At 63.1% G+C, this 20,624-nt stretch overlaps 6 non-coding genes across 6 annotated transcripts; all 6 read left to right on the top strand.

Annotated features, from left to right (window-relative positions):
• The first annotated feature begins 266 nt into the window (after window positions 1-266).
• LOC142864180 (5S ribosomal RNA) lies at window positions 267-385 on the top strand. The gene has a single exon (XR_012914765.1). It is a non-coding gene; the product is annotated as a 5S ribosomal RNA (ribosomal RNA).
• Window positions 386-4,163: 3,778 nt separating this feature from the next.
• Window positions 4,164-4,282, top strand: LOC142864169 (5S ribosomal RNA). Its single transcript, XR_012914754.1, has one exon. It is a non-coding gene; the product is annotated as a 5S ribosomal RNA (ribosomal RNA).
• Window positions 4,283-8,052: 3,770 nt separating this feature from the next.
• LOC142864205 (5S ribosomal RNA) lies at window positions 8,053-8,171 on the top strand. Its single transcript, XR_012914790.1, has one exon. It is a non-coding gene; the product is annotated as a 5S ribosomal RNA (ribosomal RNA).
• A 3,796-nt stretch (window positions 8,172-11,967) lies between these two features.
• On the top strand, window positions 11,968-12,086 carry LOC142864204 (5S ribosomal RNA). Its single transcript, XR_012914789.1, has one exon. It is a non-coding gene; the product is annotated as a 5S ribosomal RNA (ribosomal RNA).
• Window positions 12,087-15,871: 3,785 nt separating this feature from the next.
• Window positions 15,872-15,990, top strand: LOC142864203 (5S ribosomal RNA). The gene has a single exon (XR_012914788.1). It is a non-coding gene; the product is annotated as a 5S ribosomal RNA (ribosomal RNA).
• A 3,788-nt stretch (window positions 15,991-19,778) lies between these two features.
• On the top strand, window positions 19,779-19,897 carry LOC142864201 (5S ribosomal RNA). The gene has a single exon (XR_012914786.1). It is a non-coding gene; the product is annotated as a 5S ribosomal RNA (ribosomal RNA).
• The last annotated feature ends 727 nt before the right edge of the window (window positions 19,898-20,624 follow it).

Genomic DNA, 20,624 nt, shown 5'->3' with positions numbered 1-20,624 from the left:
CTTGGCGAGTCCAGCCGTGGAGGCGCATCTTGTGTGAGTGTGAGTGAGTGTGAGTGTGTGTGTGTGTGTATAGAGAGACAGCCCCCCACCCCGCCCCGCCCCGCCCCGCCCCGCCCATCACCCCCGTCCCTGGGAGCCAGCGGGACCCGGCCGGCGAACTCAACCGGCCCGGCCCGGCCCGGCGCGGGGCCTGGGGCGGGAGGCGGCGGCGGGGAAGCCCAGAGAGGCTCGGCTTCTCGAGCGGGGCAGGGGCGCCCTCCGCCGCCGTCTAGGGCCACACCACCCTGAACGCCCCCGATCTCGTCTGGTCTCGGAAGCTAAGCAGGGTCGGGCCTGGTTAGTACTTGGATGGGAGACCGCCTGGGAATACCGGGTGCCACAGGCTGCTGCTTTTTTTTTTTTTTTGCCTCTTGTTCTGTCCCCTTTCTGGGAGCGCGGCGGCGGCCCGGGGTGGGGGTCACCCCCACCCTCAGCGCCCGCGCGGTGCCTGGCGCCCCAGCCCGCACCGTGGGGCCTCCTCTTGTCCCAAGCCGCGACACCGCCGCCACGCGGCAGCATGCGTGGCATCTGGACTGTCAGGTCTCAGACCAAAGGTCTGCTCTGTGGGAACCGACACGCTGGAGGAAACCTTGAGAGTCTGAGAGGGGAGGGAGTTCCAGAAGAAGGCCAGGATGTCATTTTGAGGGAGTATGTGACCAGAACTCGTCCCGTTGCTTTTGGGGTTCTATGGGCTACACGCAGGAATCTTTGGTGGTGGCACCTGATGTTGGGGGATCCGGAGTCACACCCAGACCTGCTCCACAGGCCTCCTTTTACTTTTCTCTTCGGATTCATTATTTTTAAAAAGTGTCTCTTACCTCTAGGATTGCATTTTCTTTTCTCTCTCTTTTCAAGCAGATGATGGGAGTACAAGTATTCAGGTGACATGTGTTGCCCGTGCCGCCCTCCCCCCTGTGTTCTTTTTTTTTTATTTTTTGAGACAGAGTCTCGTTTTGCTGCCCAGGCTAGAGTGAGTGCCATGGCGTCAGCCTAGCTCACAGCAACCTCAATCTCCGGGCTCAAGCAATCCTGCTGCCTCAGCCTCCCGAGTAGTTGGGACTACAGGCATGCACCACCACGCCCGGCTGTGTTTTTCTATATATATTAGTTGGCCAATTAATTTCTTTCTATTTTTAGTAGAGACGGGGTCTCGCTCTTGCTCAGGCTGGTTTCGAACTCCTGACCTGGAGCAATCCGCCCGCCTCGGCCTCCCAGAGAGCTAGGATTACAGGCGTGAGCCACCGCGCCCGGCCCCCCCTGTGTTCTTATTCATATACCTCTCATGTTGTTCCAGCGTATTGTGGGGGTACCAATGTTAAGGTCGGGTGCCTTGCCCTCTCCAAGCCTCCCCCCTCGGGTCAGAGCTTCAAGTGCGCCCATCCCCCAGTCGGTGCGCACCCACCCCATGCCTAATGGATGTGTATGCCCCTCCCCTCCCCCCACCCGCCCGACACCCACCCGATGAAGGTGATTCCTCTCCGTCCACTTAGGCGTCCATCCGTTCGTACCAATTTGCTGGTGAGCGCGCTCACGTGGTGCTCGTGTGTCCATTCTTGGGATACTTGGTTTACTGGAACGGGTTCCAGCTCTGGCCAGGAGAACACGAGAGGCGCCCTCTCACCGCTGCTCCTCACAGCCGAATGGCACTCCGTGGTGTCCACGCGCCACATTTTATTGATGCACTCCTGGATGGATGGGCACTCGGGTCGCTTCCACGTCTTTGGGATTGTGAATTGTGCCCTAACTGTAACCCTAACCCTTACCCAGCCCGTCTCCTCTGCCCCTGCCTGACGCACTCCTCCCCGGCCAGGCCCGTCACTGTCCTGGGCCCCCGCCTGACCGGCTCCTCCCCGCCCGGCCGGTCACCGTCCTCTGCCCCTGCCTGACACGCTCCTTCCCGCCCGGCCTCTCACCGTCCTCGGCCCCTGCCTGACCGGCTCCTCCGTCGCCTGGGCCTTCCAAGGGCTTGGTGTGGATGCTGCTTCCAGGAAGCCCTCCAGAAACCCGGCAGCAGGGTGGCCGCAGCAGTCTCCAGCAGCCGTCCCTAAGTCGCGTGAGTGCGGGGGACGTGCCCCCGCTGTGCCGCGGGGGCCCAGCCTGGTGTCTTCCCTGAGGCCCTGCGGCTGCCGGCTGGGCTGCCGCTCCCCGCAAGGGGAGAGCCGCGGAGGTGGGGACCGCCTCCTGATGGGGACGTACACGCAGCTCTCCACGTCGGATTCCGGGGCTCTCTGTCCTGCCCGAAGGCCCAGCTGGCCTGCGGGTCCTTAGAGTGGCAAAAACCTCCGAAAACTGAGACTGAGGGTCCGGTGGGTGTCTGCACTTTTGTGCTGGGCACCCCAGGGAGGCCCGGGGGCTGGCTGGACAACGTGGTCTGCTGGGCGGGGGGGGGGGGGTTGGAGGAGCAACTGATGCCCTTTGCACTTTGGGTAGCAAGAGTCTGAGGTGTCTCTGAGCCCTGTGCCCTGTGGGGGCGGGGCGGGGGGGAGGAGGAGGAGGAGGAGGAGGAGGTGGGAAGGGCCGGGGCCTGCAGTCCTGTTCCCGGGGTGGCACGGCAAGTGGCTTCTTCCACAGGCTGCTTGGCCTGGGCTCCCTGCACCTGGGCCTTTGGAGGACCGGCCCTGTGCTTGCCAACACTTCCTGCAGGGACCCAGAGCTGGGAGGTGGCATCTCTCAGCCCTGGGTCGGGCAGAGCCCCAGCGGGCCATGCCCACAACCTCTCTCAGCACCGGTCCCCCAGAAGGCTCCTTTGGGACCAGGATTCTCTTGCGGTGACTCTTTAAGGTCTGGCCCCTGGATGGAGGGGCACCAGGAGTAGAGGAGCAGGAAGGGGAAGGGGGTGGCCATGCGAGGGGACACTTTGAGGCCAAGTCCCAGCTTCAGCCTGATCCTCCTGGGAACCCCGCTCTGAGACAAGGAGCCGGGCTTCGCATTCCCACAGCAGCCAGTCGTGGGCTGAGGACACCTGGGGCGTTGGGAACTCCCTGGCTTCTCCTGGGTTTAACGTCTAGAGCTGCTTGTGAATCGCGCCGCCACACACACCCGAGCGCAGGTGTCTTCCGCACAGACTGCGGGCCTCGCTCTTCTGAATGCCGCTAGCTCGCCACCCACCCACGGGTGAACCTGGTCAGGGTGCTTTCTCTCAGGGGCAGACTCTTTTCCGGGCGGGCTACCGGTGTCTCTGTTTGCTCGTTTCTTTCTTCCATTTCGGGAAAGTCTTCCTTGCTGGGTGTGGAAATCTCCTATGCCTTCCCTCGCCTATTCTGTCAGCTTTCAAATTCTCTTTCAGTTGCCACCCTCACAGATGGATTAGGAAACTCTTTCCGGTGCACTCATTAGTGAAATGACCTCCAGGAAGCTGGAATCCAATATCTAATGGCCGATTTTTAGCGAGTCCACACGCCAGGGTGGTCGGGGTCCAATGCAGCCCCGGCCAGGCCCAGGCCCCTTGGACTGGGCCACAGGAGGACACGGAGGAGGGTCCCGGCCCCCACGAAGCGGTGCCGGCAGTTCTCCACGGGCTTGGGCGTTTTCCAGAGGTAGGAGATGGAGGGGACTGATTTCTTCAGCACCCCCCAAACCACGCCACCCCACCCCACCCATGGGACACATCCCCAGAGAGAGACGCCCCATACACTGGCTGTGCCCCAGCCCTGGCCCGGGGGAATAGGCGGCAGCCCACCCACAGGGCGAGGGGGGGGGCACAGCTGAAAGGGGTTGTGGGGGAGGGCGGCCCCTGGCTGGGGTCAAAGGGCGAGCGTCCCGCGCGTGCGCAGTCAGCGGCAGCGACGCGCTGGGGGTGGGCAGCGGGTAGGTGAAGGAGGCCGGGCGAGGAGACGAGGGGGGCTGGGAGGGCTCCACCTTGGCGAGTCCAGCCGTGGAGGCGCATCTTGTGTGAGTGTGAGTGAGTGTGAGTGTGTGTGTGTGTGTATAGAGAGACAGCCCCCCACCCCGCCCCGCCCCGCCCCGCCCCGCCCATCACCCCCGTCCCTGGGAGCCAGCGGGACCCGGCCGGCGAACTCAACCGGCCCGGCCCGGCCCGGCGCGGGGCCTGGGGCGGGAGGCGGCGGCGGGGAAGCCCAGAGAGGCTCGGCTTCTCGAGCGGGGCAGGGGCGCCCTCCGCCGCCGTCTAGGGCCACACCACCCTGAACGCCCCCGATCTCGTCTGGTCTCGGAAGCTAAGCAGGGTCGGGCCTGGTTAGTACTTGGATGGGAGACCGCCTGGGAATACCGGGTGCCACAGGCTGCTGCTTTTTTTTTTTTTTGCCTCTTGTTCTGTCCCCTTTCTGGGAGCGCGGCGGCGGCCCGGGGTGGGGGTCACCCCCACCCTCAGCGCCCGCGCGGTGCCTGGCGCCCCAGCCCGCACCGTGGGGCCTCCTCTTGTCCCAAGCCGCGACACCGCCGCCACGCGGCAGCATGCGTGGCATCTGGACTGTCAGGTCTCAGACCAAAGGTCTGCTCTGTGGGAACCGACACGCTGGAGGAAACCTTGAGAGTCTGAGAGGGGAGGGAGTTCCAGAAGAAGGCCAGGATGTCATTTTGAGGGAGTATGTGACCAGAACTCGTCCCGTTGCTTTTGGGGTTCTATGGGCTACACGCAGGAATCTTTGGTGGTGGCACCTGATGTTGGGGGATCCGGAGTCACACCCAGACCTGCTCCACAGGCCTCCTTTTACTTTTCTCTTCGGATTCATTATTTTTAAAAAGTGTCTCTTACCTCTAGGATTGCATTTTCTTTTCTCTCTCTTTTCAAGCAGATGATGGGAGTACAAGTATTCAGGTGACATGTGTTGCCCGTGCCGCCCTCCCCCCTGTGTTCTTTTTTTTTTATTTTTTGAGACAGAGTCTCGTTTTGCTGCCCAGGCTAGAGTGAGTGCCATGGCGTCAGCCTAGCTCACAGCAACCTCAATCTCCGGGCTCAAGCAATCCTGCTGCCTCAGCCTCCCGAGTAGTTGGGACTACAGGCATGCACCACCACGCCCGGCTGTGTTTTTCTATATATATTAGTTGGCCAATTAATTTCTTTCTATTTTTAGTAGAGACGGGGTCTCGCTCTTGCTCAGGCTGGTTTCGAACTCCTGACCTGGAGCAATCCGCCCGCCTCGGCCTCCCAGAGAGCTAGGATTACAGGCGTGAGCCACCGCGCCCGGCCCCCCCTGTGTTCTTATTCATATACCTCTCATGTTGTTCCAGCGTATTGTGGGGGTACCAATGTTAAGGTCGGGTGCCTTGCCCTCTCCAAGCCTCCCCCCTCGGGTCAGAGCTTCAAGTGCGCCCATCCCCCAGTCGGTGCGCACCCACCCCATGCCTAATGGATGTGTATGCCCCTCCCCTCCCCCCACCCGCCCGACACCCACCCGATGAAGGTGATTCCTCTCCGTCCACTTAGGCGTCCATCCGTTCGTACCAATTTGCTGGTGAGCGCGCTCACGTGGTGCTCGTGTGTCCATTCTTGGGATACTTGGTTTACTGGAACGGGTTCCAGCTCTGGCCAGGAGAACACGAGAGGCGCCCTCTCACCGCTGCTCCTCACAGCCGAATGGCACTCCGTGGTGTCCACGCGCCACATTTTATTGATGCACTCCTGGATGGATGGGCACTCGGGTCGCTTCCACGTCTTTGGGATTGTGAATTGTGCCCTAACTGTAACCCTAACCCTTACCCAGCCCGTCTCCTCTGCCCCTGCCTGACGCACTCCTCCCCGGCCAGGCCCGTCACTGTCCTGGGCCCCCGCCTGACCGGCTCCTCCCCGCCCGGCCGGTCACCGTCCTCTGCCCCTGCCTGACACGCTCCTTCCCGCCCGGCCTCTCACCGTCCTCGGCCCCTGCCTGACCGGCTCCTCCGTCGCCTGGGCCTTCCAAGGGCTTGGTGTGGATGCTGCTTCCAGGAAGCCCTCCAGAAACCCGGCAGCAGGGTGGCCGCAGCAGTCTCCAGCAGCCGTCCCTAAGTCGCGTGAGTGCGGGGGACGTGCCCCCGCTGTGCCGCGGGGGCCCAGCCTGGTGTCTTCCCTGAGGCCCTGCGGCTGCCGGCTGGGCTGCCGCTCCCCGCAAGGGGAGAGCCGCGGAGGTGGGGACCGCCTCCTGATGGGGACGTACACGCAGCTCTCCACGTCGGATTCCGGGGCTCTCTGTCCTGCCCGAAGGCCCAGCTGGCCTGCGGGTCCTTAGAGTGGCAAAAACCTCCGAAAACTGAGACTGAGGGTCCGGTGGGTGTCTGCACTTTTGTGCTGGGCACCCCAGGGAGGCCCGGGGGCTGGCTGGACAACGTGGTCTGCTGGGCGGGGGGGGGGGGTTGGAGGAGCAACTGATGCCCTTTGCACTTTGGGTAGCAAGAGTCTGAGGTGTCTCTGAGCCCTGTGCCCTGTGGGGGCGGGGCGGGGGGGAGGAGGAGGAGGAGGAGGAGGAGGTGGGAAGGGCCGGGGCCTGCAGTCCTGTTCCCGGGGTGGCACGGCAAGTGGCTTCTTCCACAGGCTGCTTGGCCTGGGCTCCCTGCACCTGGGCCTTTGGAGGACCGGCCCTGTGCTTGCCAACACTTCCTGCAGGGACCCAGAGCTGGGAGGTGGCATCTCTCAGCCCTGGGTCGGGCAGAGCCCCAGCGGGCCATGCCCACAACCTCTCTCAGCACCGGTCCCCCAGAAGGCTCCTTTGGGACCAGGATTCTCTTGCGGTGACTCTTTAAGGTCTGGCCCCTGGATGGAGGGGCACCAGGCGTAGAGGAGCAGGAAGGGGAAGGGGGTGGCCATGCGAGGGGACACTTTGAGGCCGAGTCCCAGCTTCAGCCTGATCCTCCTGGGAACCCCGCTCTGAGACCAGGAGCCGGGCTTCGCATTCCCACAGCAGCCAGTCGTGGGCTGAGGACACCTGGGGCGTTGGGAACTCCCTGGCTTCTCCTTGGTTTAACGTCTAGAGCTGCTTGTGAATCGCGCCGCCACACACACCCGAGCGCAGGTGTCTTCCGCACAGACTGCGGGCCTCGCTCTTCTGAATGCCGCTAGCTCGCCACCCACCCACGGGTGAACCTGGTCAGGGTGCTTTCTCTAAGGGGCAGACTCTTTTCCGGGCGGGCTACCGGTGTCTCTGTTTGCTCGTTTCTTTCTTCCATTTCGGGAAAGTCTTCCTTGCTGGGTGTGGAAATCTCCTATGCCTTCCCTCGCCTATTCTGTCAGCTTTCAAATTCTCTTTCAGTTGCCACCCTCACAGATGGATTAGGAAACTCTTTCCGGTGCACTCATTAGTGAAATGACCTCCAGGAAGCTGGAATCCAATATCTAATGGCCGATTTTTAGCGAGTCCACACGCCAGGGTGGTCGGGGTCCAATGCAGCCCCGGCCAGGCCCAGGCCCCTTGGACTGGGCCACAGGAGGACACGGAGGAGGGTCCCGGCCCCCACGAAGCGGTGCCGGCAGTTCTCCACGGGCTTGGGCGTTTTCCAGAGGTAGGAGATGGAGGGGACTGATTTCTTCAGCGCCCCCCAAACCACGCCACCCCACCCCACCCATGGGACACATCCCCAGAGAGAGACGCCCCAGACACTGGCTGTGCCCCAGCCCTGGCCCGGGGGAATAGGCGGCAGCCCACCCACAGGGCGAGGGGGGGGGCGCAGCTGAAAGGGGTTGTGGGGGAGGGCGGCCCCTGGCTGGGGTCAAAGGGCGAGCGTCCCGCGCGTGCGCAGTCAGCGGCAGGCAGCGACGCGCTGGGGGTGGGCAGCGGGTAGGTGAAGGAGGCCGGGCGAGGAGACGAGGGGGGCTGGGAGGGCTCCACCTTGGCGAGTCCAGCCGTGGAGGCGCATCTTGTGTGAGTGTGAGTGAGTGTGAGTGTGTGTGTGTGTGTATACAGAGACAGCCCCCCGACCCGCCCCGCCCCGCCCATCACCCCCGTCCCTGGGAGCCCGCGGGACCCGGCCGGCGAACTCAACCGGCCCGGCCCGGCCCGGCGCGGGGCCTGGGGCGGGAGGCGGCGGCGGGGAAGCCCAGAGAGGCTCGGCTTCTTGAGCGGGGCAGGGGCGCCCTCCGCCGCCGTCTAGGGCCACACCACCCTGAACGCCCCCGATCTCGTCTGGTCTCGGAAGCTAAGCAGGGTCGGGCCCGGTTAGTACTTGGATGGGAGACCGCCTGGGAATACCGGGTGCCACAGGCTGCTGCTTTTTTTTTTTTTTTTTTTTGCCTCTTGTTCTGTCCCCTTTCTGGGAGCGCGGCGGCGGCCCGGGGTGGGGGTCACCCCCACCCTCAGCGCCCGCCCGCGGTGCCTGGCGCCCCAGCCCGCACCGTGGGGCCTCCTCTTGTCCCAAGCCGCGACACCGCCGCCACGCGGCAGCATGCGTGGCATCTGGACTGTCAGGTCTCAGACCAAAGGTCTGCTCTGTGGGAACCGACACGCTGGAGGAAACCTTGAGAGTCTGAGAGGGGAGGGAGTTCCAGAAGAAGGCCAGGATGTCATTTTGAGGGAGTATGTGACCAGAACTCGTCCCGTTGCTTTTGGGGTTCTATGGGCTACACGCAGGAATCTTTGGTGGTGGCACCTGATGTTGGGGGATCCGGAGTCACACCCAGACCTGCTCCACAGGCCTCCTTTTACTTTTCTCTTCGGATTCATTATTTTTAAAAAGTGTCTCTTACCTCTAGGATTGCATTTTCTTTTCTCTCTCTCTTCAAGCAGATGATGGGAGTACAAGTATTCAGGTGACATGTGTTGCCCGTGCCCCCCTCCCCCCTGTGTTCTTTTTTTTTTTTTTTTGAGACAGAGTCTCGTTTTGCTGCCCAGGCTAGAGTGAGTGCCATGGCGTCAGCCTAGCTCACAGCAACCTCAATCTCCGGGCTCAAGCAATCCTGCTGCCTCAGCCTCCCGAGTAGTTGGGACTACAGGCATGCACCACCACGCCCGGCTCTGTTTTTCTATATATATTAGTTGGCCAATTAATTTCTTTCTATTTTTAGTAGAGACGGGGTCTCGCTCTTGCTCAGGCTGGTTTCGAACTCCTGACCTGGAGCAATCCGCCCGCCTCGGCCTCCCAGAGAGCTAGGATTACAGGCGTGAGCTACCGCGCCCGGCCCCCCCTGTGTTCTTATTCATATACCTCTCATGTTGTTCCAGCGTATTGTGGGGGTACCAATGTTAAGGTCGGGTGCCTTGCCCTCTCCAAGCCTCCCCCCTCGGGTCAGAGCTTCAAGTGCGCCCATCCCCCAGTCGGTGCGCACCCACCCCATGCCTAATGGATGTGTATGCCCCTCCCCTCCCCCCACCCGCCCGACACCCACCCGATGAAGGTGACTCCTCTCTGTCCACTTAGGCGTCCATCCGTTCGTACCAATTTGCTGGTGAGCGCGCTCACGTGGTGCTCGTGTGTCCATTCTTGGGATACCTGGCTTACTGGAACGGGTTCCAGCTCTGGCCAGGAGAACACGAGAGGCGCCCTCTCACCGCTGCTCCTCACAGCCGAATGGCACTCCGTGGTGTCCACGCGCCACATTTTATTCATGCACTCCTGGATGGATGGGCACTCGGGTCGCTTCCACGTCTTTGCGATTGTGAATTGTGCCCTAACTGTCACCCTAACCCTTACCCAGCCCCCGTCTCCTCTGCCCCTGCCTGACGCACTCCTCCCCGGCCAGGCCCGTCACTGTCCTGGGCCCCCGCCTGACCGGCTCCTCCCCGCCCGGCCTGTCACCGTCCTCTGCCCCTGCCTGACATGCTCCTTCCCGCCCGCCCGGCCTCTCACCGTCCTCGGCCCCTGCCTGACCGGCTCCTCCGTCGCCTGGGCCTTCCAAGGGCTTGGTGTGGACGCTGCTTCCAGGAAGCCCTCCAGAAACCCGGCAGCAGGGTGGCCGCAGCAGTCTCCAGCAGCCGTCCCTAAGTCGCGTGAGTGCGGGGGACGTGCCCCCGCTGTGCCGCGGGGGCCCAGCCTGGTGTCTTCCCTGAGGCCCTGCGGCTGCCGGCTGGGCTGCCGCTCCCCGCAAGGGGAGAGCCGCGGAGGTGGGGACCGCCTCCTGATGGGGACGTACACGCAGCTCTCCACGTCGGATTCCGGGGCTCTCTGTCCTGCCCGAAGGCCCAGCTGGCCTGCGGGTCCTTAGAGTGGCAAAAACATCCGAAAACTGAGATTGAGGGTCCGGTGGGTGTCTGCACTTTTGTGCTGGGCACCCCAGGGAGGCCCGGGGGCTGGCTGGACAACGTGGTCTGCTGGGCGGGGGGGGGGGGTTGGAGGAGCAACTGATGCCCTTTGCACTTTGGGTAGCAAGAGTCTGAGGTGTCTCTGAGCCCTGTGCCCTGTGGGGGGGGGGCCGGGGGGGGAGGAGGAGGAGGAGGAGGAGGAGGAGGAGGAGGTGGGAAGGGCCGGGGCCTGCAGTCGTGTTCCCGGGGTGGCACGGCAAGTGGCTTCTTCCACAGGCTGCTTGGCCTGGGCTCCCTGCACCTGGGCCTTTGGAGGACCGGCCCTGTGCTTGCCAACACTTCCTGCAGGGACCCAGAGCTGGGAGGTGGCATCTCTCAGCCCTGGGTCGGGCAGAGCCCCAGCGGGCCATGCCCACAACCTCTCTCAGCACCGGTCCCCCAGAAGGCTCCTTTGGGACCAGGATTCTCTTGCGGTGACTCTTTAAGGTCTGGCCCCTGGATGGAGGGGCACCAGGCGTAGAGGAGCAGGAAGGGGAAGGGGGTGGCCATGCGAGGGGACACTTTGAGGCCGAGTCCCAGCTTCAGCCTGATCCTCCTGGGAACCCCGCTCTGAGACCAGGAGCCGGGCTTCGCATTCCCACAGCAGCCAGTCGTGGGCTGAGGACACCTGGGGCGTTGGGAACTCCCTGGCTTCTCCTTGGTTTAACGTCTAGAGCTGCTTGTGAATCGCGCCGCCACACACACCCGAGCGCAGGTGTCTTCCGCACAGACTGTGGGCCTCGCTCTTCTGAATGCCGCTAGCTCGCCACCCACCCACGGGTGAACCTGGTCAGGGTGCTTTCTCTAAGGGGCAGACTCTTTTCCGGGCGGGCTACCGGTGTCTCTGTTTGCTCGTTTCTTTCTTCCATTTCGGGAAAGTCTTCCTTGCTGGGTGTGGAAATCTCCTATGCCTTCCCTCGCCTATTCTGTCAGCTTTCAAATTCTCTTTCAGTTGCCACCCTCACAGATGGATTAGGAAACTCTTTGCGGTGCACTCATTAGTGAAATGACCTCCAGGAAGCTGGAATCCAATATCTAATGGCCGATTTTTAGCGAGTCCACACGCCAGGGTGGTCGGGGTCCAATGCAGCCCCGGCCAGGCCCAGGCCCCTTGGACTGGGCCACAGGAGGACACGGAGGAGGGTCCCGGCCCCCACGAAGCGGTGCCGGCAGTTCTCCACGGGCTTGGGCGTTTTCCAGAGGTAGGAGATGGAGGGGACTGATTTCTTCAGCGCCCCCCAAACCACGCCACCCCACCCCACCCATGGGACACATCCCCAGAGAGAGACGCCCCAGACACTGGCTGTGCCCCAGCCCTGGCCCGGGGGAATAGGCGGCAGCCCACCCACAGGGCGAGGGGGGGGCGCAGCTGAAAGGGGTTGTGGGGGAGGGCGGCCCCTGGCTGGGGTCAAAGGGCGAGCGTCCCGCGCGTGCGCAGTCAGCGGCAGGCAGCGACGCGCTGGGGGTGGGCAGCGGGTAGGTGAAGGAGGCCGGGCGAGGAGACGAGGGGGGCTGGGAGGGCTCCACCTTGGCGAGTCCAGCCGTGGAGGCGCATCTTGTGTGAGTGTGAGTGAGTGTGAGTGTGTGTGTGTGTGTATACAGAGACAGCCCCCCGCCCCGCCCCGCCCCGCCCATCACCCCCGTCCCTGGGAGCCCGCGGGACCCGGCCGGCGAACTCAACCGGCCCGGCCCGGCCCGGCGCGGGGCCTGGGGCGGGAGGCGGCGGCGGCGGGGAAGCCCAGAGAGGCTCGGCTTCTTGAGCGGGGCAGGGGCGCCCTCCGCCGCCGTCTAGGGCCACACCACCCTGAACGCCCCCGATCTCGTCTGGTCTCGGAAGCTAAGCAGGGTCGGGCCCGGTTAGTACTTGGATGGGAGACCGCCTGGGAATACCGGGTGCCACAGGCTGCTGCTTTTTTTTTTTTTTTTTTTTGCCTCTTGTTCTGTCCCCTTTCTGGGAGCGCGGCGGCGGCCCGGGGTGGGGGTCACCCCCACCCTCAGCGCCCGCCCGCGGTGCCTGGCGCCCCAGCCCGCACCGTGGGGCCTCCTCTTGTCCCAAGCCGCGACACCGCCGCCACGCGGCAGCATGCGTGGCATCTGGACTGTCAGGTCTCAGACCAAAGGTCTGCTCTGTGGGAACCGACACGCTGGAGGAAACCTTGAGAGTCTGAGAGGGGAGGGAGTTCCAGAAGAAGGCCAGGATGTCATTTTGAGGGAGTATGTGACCAGAACTCGTCCCGTTGCTTTTGGGGTTCTATGGGCTACACGCAGGAATCTTTGGTGGTGGCACCTGATGTTGGGGGATCCGGAGTCACACCCAGACCTGCTCCACAGGCCTCCTTTTACTTTTCTCTTCGGATTCATTATTTTTAAAAAGTGTCTCTTACCTCTAGGATTGCATTTTCTTTTCTCTCTCTCTTCAAGCAGATGATGGGAGTACAAGTATTCAGGTGACATGTGTTGCCCGTGCCCCCCTCCCCCCTGTGTTCTTTTTTTTTTTTTTTTGAGACAGAGTCTCGTTTTGCTGCCCAGGCTAGAGTGAGTGCCATGGCGTCAGCCTAGCTCACAGCAACCTCAATCTCCGGGCTCAAGCAATCCTGCTGCCTCAGCCTCCCGAGTAGTTGGGACTACAGGCATGCACCACCACGCCCGGCTCTGTTTTTCTATATATATTAGTTGGCCAATTAATTTCTTTCTATTTTTAGTAGAGACGGGGTCTCGCTCTTGCTCAGGCTGGTTTCGAACTCCTGACCTGGAGCAATCCGCCCGCCTCGGCCTCCCAGAGAGCTAGGATTACAGGCGTGAGCTACCGCGCCCGGCCCCCCCTGTGTTCTTATTCATATACCTCTCATGTTGTTCCAGCGTATTGTGGGGGTACCAATGTTAAGGTCGGGTGCCTTGCCCTCTCCAAGCCTCCCCCCTCGGGTCAGAGCTTCAAGTGCGCCCATCCCCCAGTCGGTGCGCACCCACCCCATGCCTAATGGATGTGTATGCCCCTCCCCTCCCCCCACCCGCCCGACACCCACCCGATGAAGGTGACTCCTCTCTGTCCACTTAGGCGTCCATCCGTTCGTACCAATTTGCTGGTGAGCGCGCTCACGTGGTGCTCGTGTGTCCATTCTTGGGATACCTGGCTTACTGGAACGGGTTCCAGCTCTGGCCAGGAGAACACGAGAGGCGCCCTCTCACCGCTGCTCCTCACAGCCGAATGGCACTCCGTGGTGTCCACGCGCCACATTTTATTCATGCACTCCTGGATGGATGGGCACTCGGGTCGCTTCCACGTCTTTGCGATTGTGAATTGTGCCCTAACTGTCACCCTAACCCTTACCCAGCCCCCGTCTCCTCTGCCCCTGCCTGACGCACTCCTCCCCGGCCAGGCCCGTCACTGTCCTGGGCCCCCGCCTGACCGGCTCCTCCCCGCCCGGCCTGTCACCGTCCTCTGCCCCTGCCTGACATGCTCCTTCCCGCCCGCCCGGCCTCTCACCGTCCTCGGCCCCTGCCTGACCGGCTCCTCCGTCGCCTGGGCCTTCCAAGGGCTTGGTGTGGACGCTGCTTCCAGGAAGCCCTCCAGAAACCCGGCAGCAGGGTGGCCGCAGCAGTCTCCAGCAGCCGTCCCTAAGTCGCGTGAGTGCGGGGGACGTGCCCCCGCTGTGCCGCGGGGGCCCAGCCTGGTGTCTTCCCTGAGGCCCTGCGGCTGCCGGCTGGGCTGCCGCTCCCCGCAAGGGGAGAGCCGCGGAGGTGGGGACCGCCTCCTGATGGGGACGTACACGCAGCTCTCCACGTCGGATTCCGGGGCTCTCTGTCCTGCCCGAAGGCCCAGCTGGCCTGCGGGTCCTTAGAGTGGCAAAAACATCCGAAAACTGAGATTGAGGGTCCGGTGGGTGTCTGCACTTTTGTGCTGGGCACCCCAGGGAGGCCCGGGGGCTGGCTGGACAACGTGGTCTGCTGGGCGGGGGGGGGGTTGGAGGAGCAACTGATGCCCTTTGCACTTTGGGTAGCAAGAGTCTGAGGTGTCTCTGAGCCCTGTGCCCTGTGGGGGGGGGCCGGGGGGGGAGGAGGAGGAGGAGGAGGAGGAGGAGGTGGGAAGGGCCGGGGCCTGCAGTCGTGTTCCCGGGGTGGCACGGCAAGTGGCTTCTTCCACAGGCTGCTTGGCCTGGGCTCCCTGCACCTGGGCCTTTGGAGGACCGGCCCTGTGCTTGCCAACACTTCCTGCAGGGACCCAGAGCTGGGAGGTGGCATCTCTCAGCCCTGGGTCGGGCAGAGCCCCAGCGGGCCATGCCCACAACCTCTCTCAGCACCGGTCCCCCAGAAGGCTCCTTTGGGACCAGGATTCTCTTGCGGTGACTCTTTAAGGTCTGGCCCCTGGATGGAGGGGCACCAGGCGTAGAGGAGCAGGAAGGGGAAGGGGGTGGCCATGCGAGGGGACACTTTGAGGCCGAGTCCCAGCTTCAGCCTGATCCTCCTGGGAACCCCGCTCTGAGACCAGGAGCCGGGCTTCGCATTCCCACAGCAGCCAGTCGTGGGCTGAGGACACCTGGGGCGTTGGGAACTCCCTGGCTTCTCCTTGGTTTAACGTCTAGAGCTGCTTGTGAATCGCGCCGCCACACACACCCGAGCGCAGGTGTCTTCCGCACAGACTGCGGGCCTCGCTCTTCTGAATGCCGCTAGCTCGCCACCCACCCACGGGTGAACCTGGTCAGGGTGCTTTCTCTAAGGGGCAGACTCTTTTCCGGGCGGGCTACCGGTGTCTCTGTTTGCTCGTTTCTTTCTTCCATTTCGGGAAAGTCTTCCTTGCTGGGTGTGGAAATCTCCTATGCCTTCCCTCGCCTATTCTGTCAGCTTTCAAATTCTCTTTCAGTTGCCACCCTCACAGATGGATTAGGAAACTCTTTGCGGTGCACTCATTAGTGAAATGACCTCCAGGAAGCTGGAATCCAATATCTAATGGCCGATTTTTAGCGAGTCCACACGCCAGGGTGGTCGGGGTCCAATGCAGCCCCGGCCAGGCCCAGGCCCCTTGGACTGGGCCACAGGAGGACACGGAGGAGGGTCCCGGCCCCCACGAAGCGGTGCCGGCAGTTCTCCACGGGCTTGGGCGTTTTCCAGAGGTAGGAGATGGAGGGGACTGATTTCTTCAGCGCCCCCCAAACCACGCCACCCCACCCCACCCATGGGACACATCCCCAGAGAGAGACGCCCCAGACACTGGCTGTGCCCCAGCCCTGGCCCGGGGGAATAGGCGGCAGCCCACCCACAGGGCGAGGGGGGGGGCGCAGCTGAAAGGGGTTGTGGGGGAGGGCGGCCCCTGGCTGGGGTCAAAGGGCGAGCGTCCCGCGCGTGCGCAGTCAGCGGCAGGCAGCGACGCGCTGGGGGTGGGCAGCGGGTAGGTGAAGGAGGCCGGGCGAGGAGACGAGGGGGGCTGGGAGGGCTCCACCTTGGCGAGTCCAGCCGTGGAGGCGCATCTTGTGTGAGTGTGAGTGAGTGTGAGTGTGTGTGTGTGTGTATACAGAGACAGCCCCCCGCCCCGCCCCGCCCCGCCCATCACCCCCGTCCCTGGGAGCCCGCGGGACCCGGCCGGCGAACTCAACCGGCCCGGCCCGGCCCGGCGCGGGGCCTGGGGCGGGAGGCGGCGGCGGGGAAGCCCAGAGAGGCTCGGCTTCTTGAGCGGGGCAGGGGCGCCCTCCGCCGCCGTCTAGGGCCACACCACCCTGAACGCCCCCGATCTCGTCTGGTCTCGGAAGCTAAGCAGGGTCGGGCCCGGTTAGTACTTGGATGGGAGACCGCCTGGGAATACCGGGTGCCACAGGCTGCTGCTTTTTTTTTTTTTTTTTTTGCCTCTTGTTCTGTCCCCTTTCTGGGAGCGCGGCGGCGGCCCGGGGTGGGGGTCACCCCCACCCTCAGCGCCCGCCCGCGGTGCCTGGCGCCCCAGCCCGCACCGTGGGGCCTCCTCTTGTCCCAAGCCGCGACACCGCCGCCACGCGGCAGCATGCGTGGCATCTGGACTGTCAGGTCTCAGACCAAAGGTCTGCTCTGTGGGAACCGACACGCTGGAGGAAACCTTGAGAGTCTGAGAGGGGAGGGAGTTCCAGAAGAAGGCCAGGATGTCATTTTGAGGGAGTATGTGACCAGAACTCGTCCCGTTGCTTTTGGGGTTCTATGGGCTACACGCAGGAATCTTTGGTGGTGGCACCTGATGTTGGGGGATCCGGAGTCACACCCAGACCTGCTCCACAGGCCTCCTTTTACTTTTCTCTTCGGATTCATTATTTTTAAAAAGTGTCTCTTACCTCTAGGATTGCATTTTCTTTTCTCTCTCTCTTCAAGCAGATGATGGGAGTACAAGTATTCAGGTGACATGTGTTGCCCGTGCCCCCCTCCCCCCTGTGTTTTTTTTTTTTTTTTTTTTGAGACAGAGTCTCGTTTTGCTGCCCAGGCTAGAGTGAGTGCCATGGCGTCAGCCTAGCTCACAGCAACCTCAATCTCCGGGCTCAAGCAATCCTGCTGCCTCAGCCTCCCGAGTAGTTGGGACTACAGGCATGCACCACCACGCCCGGCTCTGTTTTTCTATATATATTAGTTGGCCAATTAATTTCTTTCTATTTTTAGTAGAGACGGGGTCTCGCTCTTGCTCAGGCTGGTTTCGAACTCCTGACCTGGAGCAATCCGCCCGCCTCGGCCTCCCAGAGAGCTAGGATTACAGGCGTGAGCTACCGCGCCCGGCCCCCCCTGTGTTCTTATTCATATACCTCTCATGTTGTTCCAGCGTATTGTGGGGGTACCAATGTTAAGGTCGGGTGCCTTGCCCTCTCCAAGCCTCCCCCCTCGGGTCAGAGCTTCAAGTGCGCCCATCCCCCAGTCGGTGCGCACCCACCCCATGCCTAATGGATGTGTATGCCCCTCCCCTCCCCCCACCCGCCCGACACCCACCCGATGAAGGTGACTCCTCTCTGTCCACTTAGGCGTCCATCCGTTCGTACCAATTTGCTGGTGAGCGCGCTCACGTGGTGCTCGTGTGTCCATTCTTGGGATACCTGGCTTACTGGAACGGGTTCCAGCTCTGGCCAGGAGAACACGAGAGGCGCCCTCTCACCGCTGCTCCTCACAGCCGAATGGCACTCCGTGGTGTCCACGCGCCACATTTTATTCATGCACTCCTGGATGGATGGGCACTCGGGTCGCTTCCACGTCTTTGCGATTGTGAATTGTGCCCTAACTGTCACCCTAACCCTTACCCAGCCCCCGTCTCCTCTGCCCCTGCCTGACGCACTCCTCCCCGGCCAGGCCCGTCACTGTCCTGGGCCCCCGCCTGACCGGCTCCTCCCCGCCCGGCCTGTCACCGTCCTCTGCCCCTGCCTGACATGCTCCTTCCCGCCCGCCCGGCCTCTCACCGTCCTTGGCCCCTGCCTGACCGGCTCCTCCGTCGCCTGGGCCTTCCAAGGGCTTGGTGTGGACGCTGCTTCCAGGAAGCCCTCCAGAAACCCGGCAGCAGGGTGGCCGCAGCAGTCTCCAGCAGCCGTCCCTAAGTCACGTGAGTGCGGGGGACGTGCCCCCGCTGTGCCGCGGGGGCCCAGCCTGGTGTCTTCCCTGAGGCCCTGCGGCTGCCGGCTGGGCTGCCGCTCCCCGCAAGGGGAGAGCCGCGGAGGTGGGGACCGCCTCCTGATGGGGACGTACACGCAGCTCTCCACGTCGGATTCCGGGGCTCTCTGTCCTGCCCGAAGGCCCAGCTGGCCTGCGGGTCCTTAGAGTGGCAAAAACATCCGAAAACTGAGATTGAGGGTCCGGTGGGTGTCTGCACTTTTGTGCTGGGCACCCCAGGGAGGCCCGGGGGCTGGCTGGACAACGTGGTCTGCTGGGCGGGGGGGGGGTTGGAGGAGCAACTGATGCCCTTTGCACTTTGGGTAGCAAGAGTCTGAGGTGTCTCTGAGCCCTGTGCCCTGTGGGGGGGGGCCGGGGGGGGAGGAGGAGGAGGAGGAGGAGGAGGAGGTGGGAAGGGCCGGGGCCTGCAGTCGTGTTCCCGGGGTGGCACGGCAAGTGGCTTCTTCCACAGGCTGCTTGGCCTGGGCTCCCTGCACCTGGGCCTTTGGAGGACCGGCCCTGTGCTTGCCAACACTTCCTGCAGGGACCCAGAGCTGGGAGGTGGCATCTCTCAGCCCTGGGTCGGGCAGAGCCCCAGCGGGCCATGCCCACAACCTCTCTCAGCACCGGTCCCCCAGAAGGCTCCTTTGGGACCAGGATTCTCTTGCGGTGACTCTTTAAGGTCTGGCCCCTGGATGGAGGGGCACCAGGCGTAGAGGAGCAGGAAGGGGAAGGGGGTGGCCATGCGAGGGGACACTTTGAGGCCGAGTCCCAGCTTCAGCCTGATCCTCCTGGGAACCCCGCTCTGAGACCAGGAGCCGGGCTTCGCATTCCCACAGCAGCCAGTCGTGGGCTGAGGACACCTGGGGCGTTGGGAACTCCCTGGCTTCTCCTTGGTTTAACGTCTAGAGCTGCTTGTGAATCGCGCCGCCACACACACCCGAGCGCAGGTGTCTTCCGCACAGACTGCGGGCCTCGCTCTTCTGAATGCCGCTAGCTCGCCACCCACCCACGGGTGAACCTGGTCAGGGTGCTTTCTCTAAGGGGCAGACTCTTTTCCGGGCGGGCTACCGGTGTCTCTGTTTGCTCGTTTCTTTCTTCCATTTCGGGAAAGTCTTCCTTGCTGGGTGTGGAAATCTCCTATGCCTTCCCTCGCCTATTCTGTCAGCTTTCAAATTCTCTTTCAGTTGCCACCCTCACAGATGGATTAGGAAACTCTTTCCGGTGCACTCATTAGTGAAATGACCTCCAGGAAGCTGGAATCCAATATCTAATGGCCGATTTTTAGCGAGTCCACACGCCAGGGTGGTCGGGGTCCAATGCAGCCCCGGCCAGGCCCAGGCCCCTTGGACTGGGCCACAGGAGGACACGGAGGAGGGTCCCGGCCCCCACGAAGCGGTGCCGGCAGTTCTCCACGGGCTTGGGCGTTTTCCAGAGGTAGGAGATGGAGGGGACTGATTTCTTCAGCGCCCCCCAAACCACGCCACCCCACCCCACCCATGGGACACATCCCCAGAGAGAGACGCCCCAGACACTGGCTGTGCCCCAGCCCTGGCCCGGGGGAATAGGCGGCAGCCCACCCACAGGGCGAGGGGGGGGGCGCAGCTGAAAGGGGTTGTGGGGGAGGGCGGCCCCTGGCTGGGGTCAAAGGGCGAGCGTCCCGCGCGTGCGCAGTCAGCGGCAGGCAGCGACGCGCTGGGGGTGGGCAGCGGGTAGGTGAAGGAGGCCGGGCGAGGAGACGAGGGGGGCTGGGAGGGCTCCACCTTGGCGAGTCCAGCCGTGGAGGCGCATCTTGTGTGAGTGTGAGTGAGTGTGAGTGTGTGTGTGTGTGTATACAGAGACAGCCCCCCGCCCCGCCCCGCCCCGCCCATCACCCCCGTCCCTGGGAGCCCGCGGGACCCGGCCGGCGAACTCAACCGGCCCGGCCCGGCCCGGCGCGGGGCCTGGGGCGGGAGGCGGCGGCGGCGGGGAAGCCCAGAGAGGCTCGGCTTCTTGAGCGGGGCAGGGGCGCCCTCCGCCGCCGTCTAGGGCCACACCACCCTGAACGCCCCCGATCTCGTCTGGTCTCGGAAGCTAAGCAGGGTCGGGCCCGGTTAGTACTTGGATGGGAGACCGCCTGGGAATACCGGGTGCCACAGGCTGCTGCTTTTTTTTTTTTTTTTTTTTGCCTCTTGTTCTGTCCCCTTTCTGGGAGCGCGGCGGCGGCCCGGGGTGGGGGTCACCCCCACCCTCAGCGCCCGCCCGCGGTGCCTGGCGCCCCAGCCCGCACCGTGGGGCCTCCTCTTGTCCCAAGCCGCGACACCGCCGCCACGCGGCAGCATGCGTGGCATCTGGACTGTCAGGTCTCAGACCAAAGGTCTGCTCTGTGGGAACCGACACGCTGGAGGAAACCTTGAGAGTCTGAGAGGGGAGGGAGTTCCAGAAGAAGGCCAGGATGTCATTTTGAGGGAGTATGTGACCAGAACTCGTCCCGTTGCTTTTGGGGTTCTATGGGCTACACGCAGGAATCTTTGGTGGTGGCACCTGATGTTGGGGGATCCGGAGTCACACCCAGACCTGCTCCACAGGCCTCCTTTTACTTTTCTCTTCGGATTCATTATTTTTAAAAAGTGTCTCTTACCTCTAGGATTGCATTTTCTTTTCTCTCTCTCTTCAAGCAGATGATGGGAGTACAAGTATTCAGGTGACATGTGTTGCCCGTGCCCCCCTCCCCCCTGTGTTCTTTTTTTTTTTTTTTTGAGACAGAGTCTCGTTTTGCTGCCCAGGCTAGAGTGAGTGCCATGGCGTCAGCCTAGCTCACAGCAACCTCAATCTCCGGGCTCAAGCAATCCTGCTGCCTCAGCCTCCCGAGTAGTTGGGACTACAGGC

The sequence above is a fragment of the Microcebus murinus genome, chromosome 24 (genome assembly GCF_040939455.1).
Source record: "Microcebus murinus isolate Inina chromosome 24, M.murinus_Inina_mat1.0, whole genome shotgun sequence".
NCBI classification, from domain to species: Eukaryota; Metazoa; Chordata; class Mammalia; order Primates; family Cheirogaleidae; genus Microcebus; species Microcebus murinus.
Note: the sequence above shows the minus strand (reverse complement) of the source record. Positions and strands in the feature narration are given on the sequence as shown.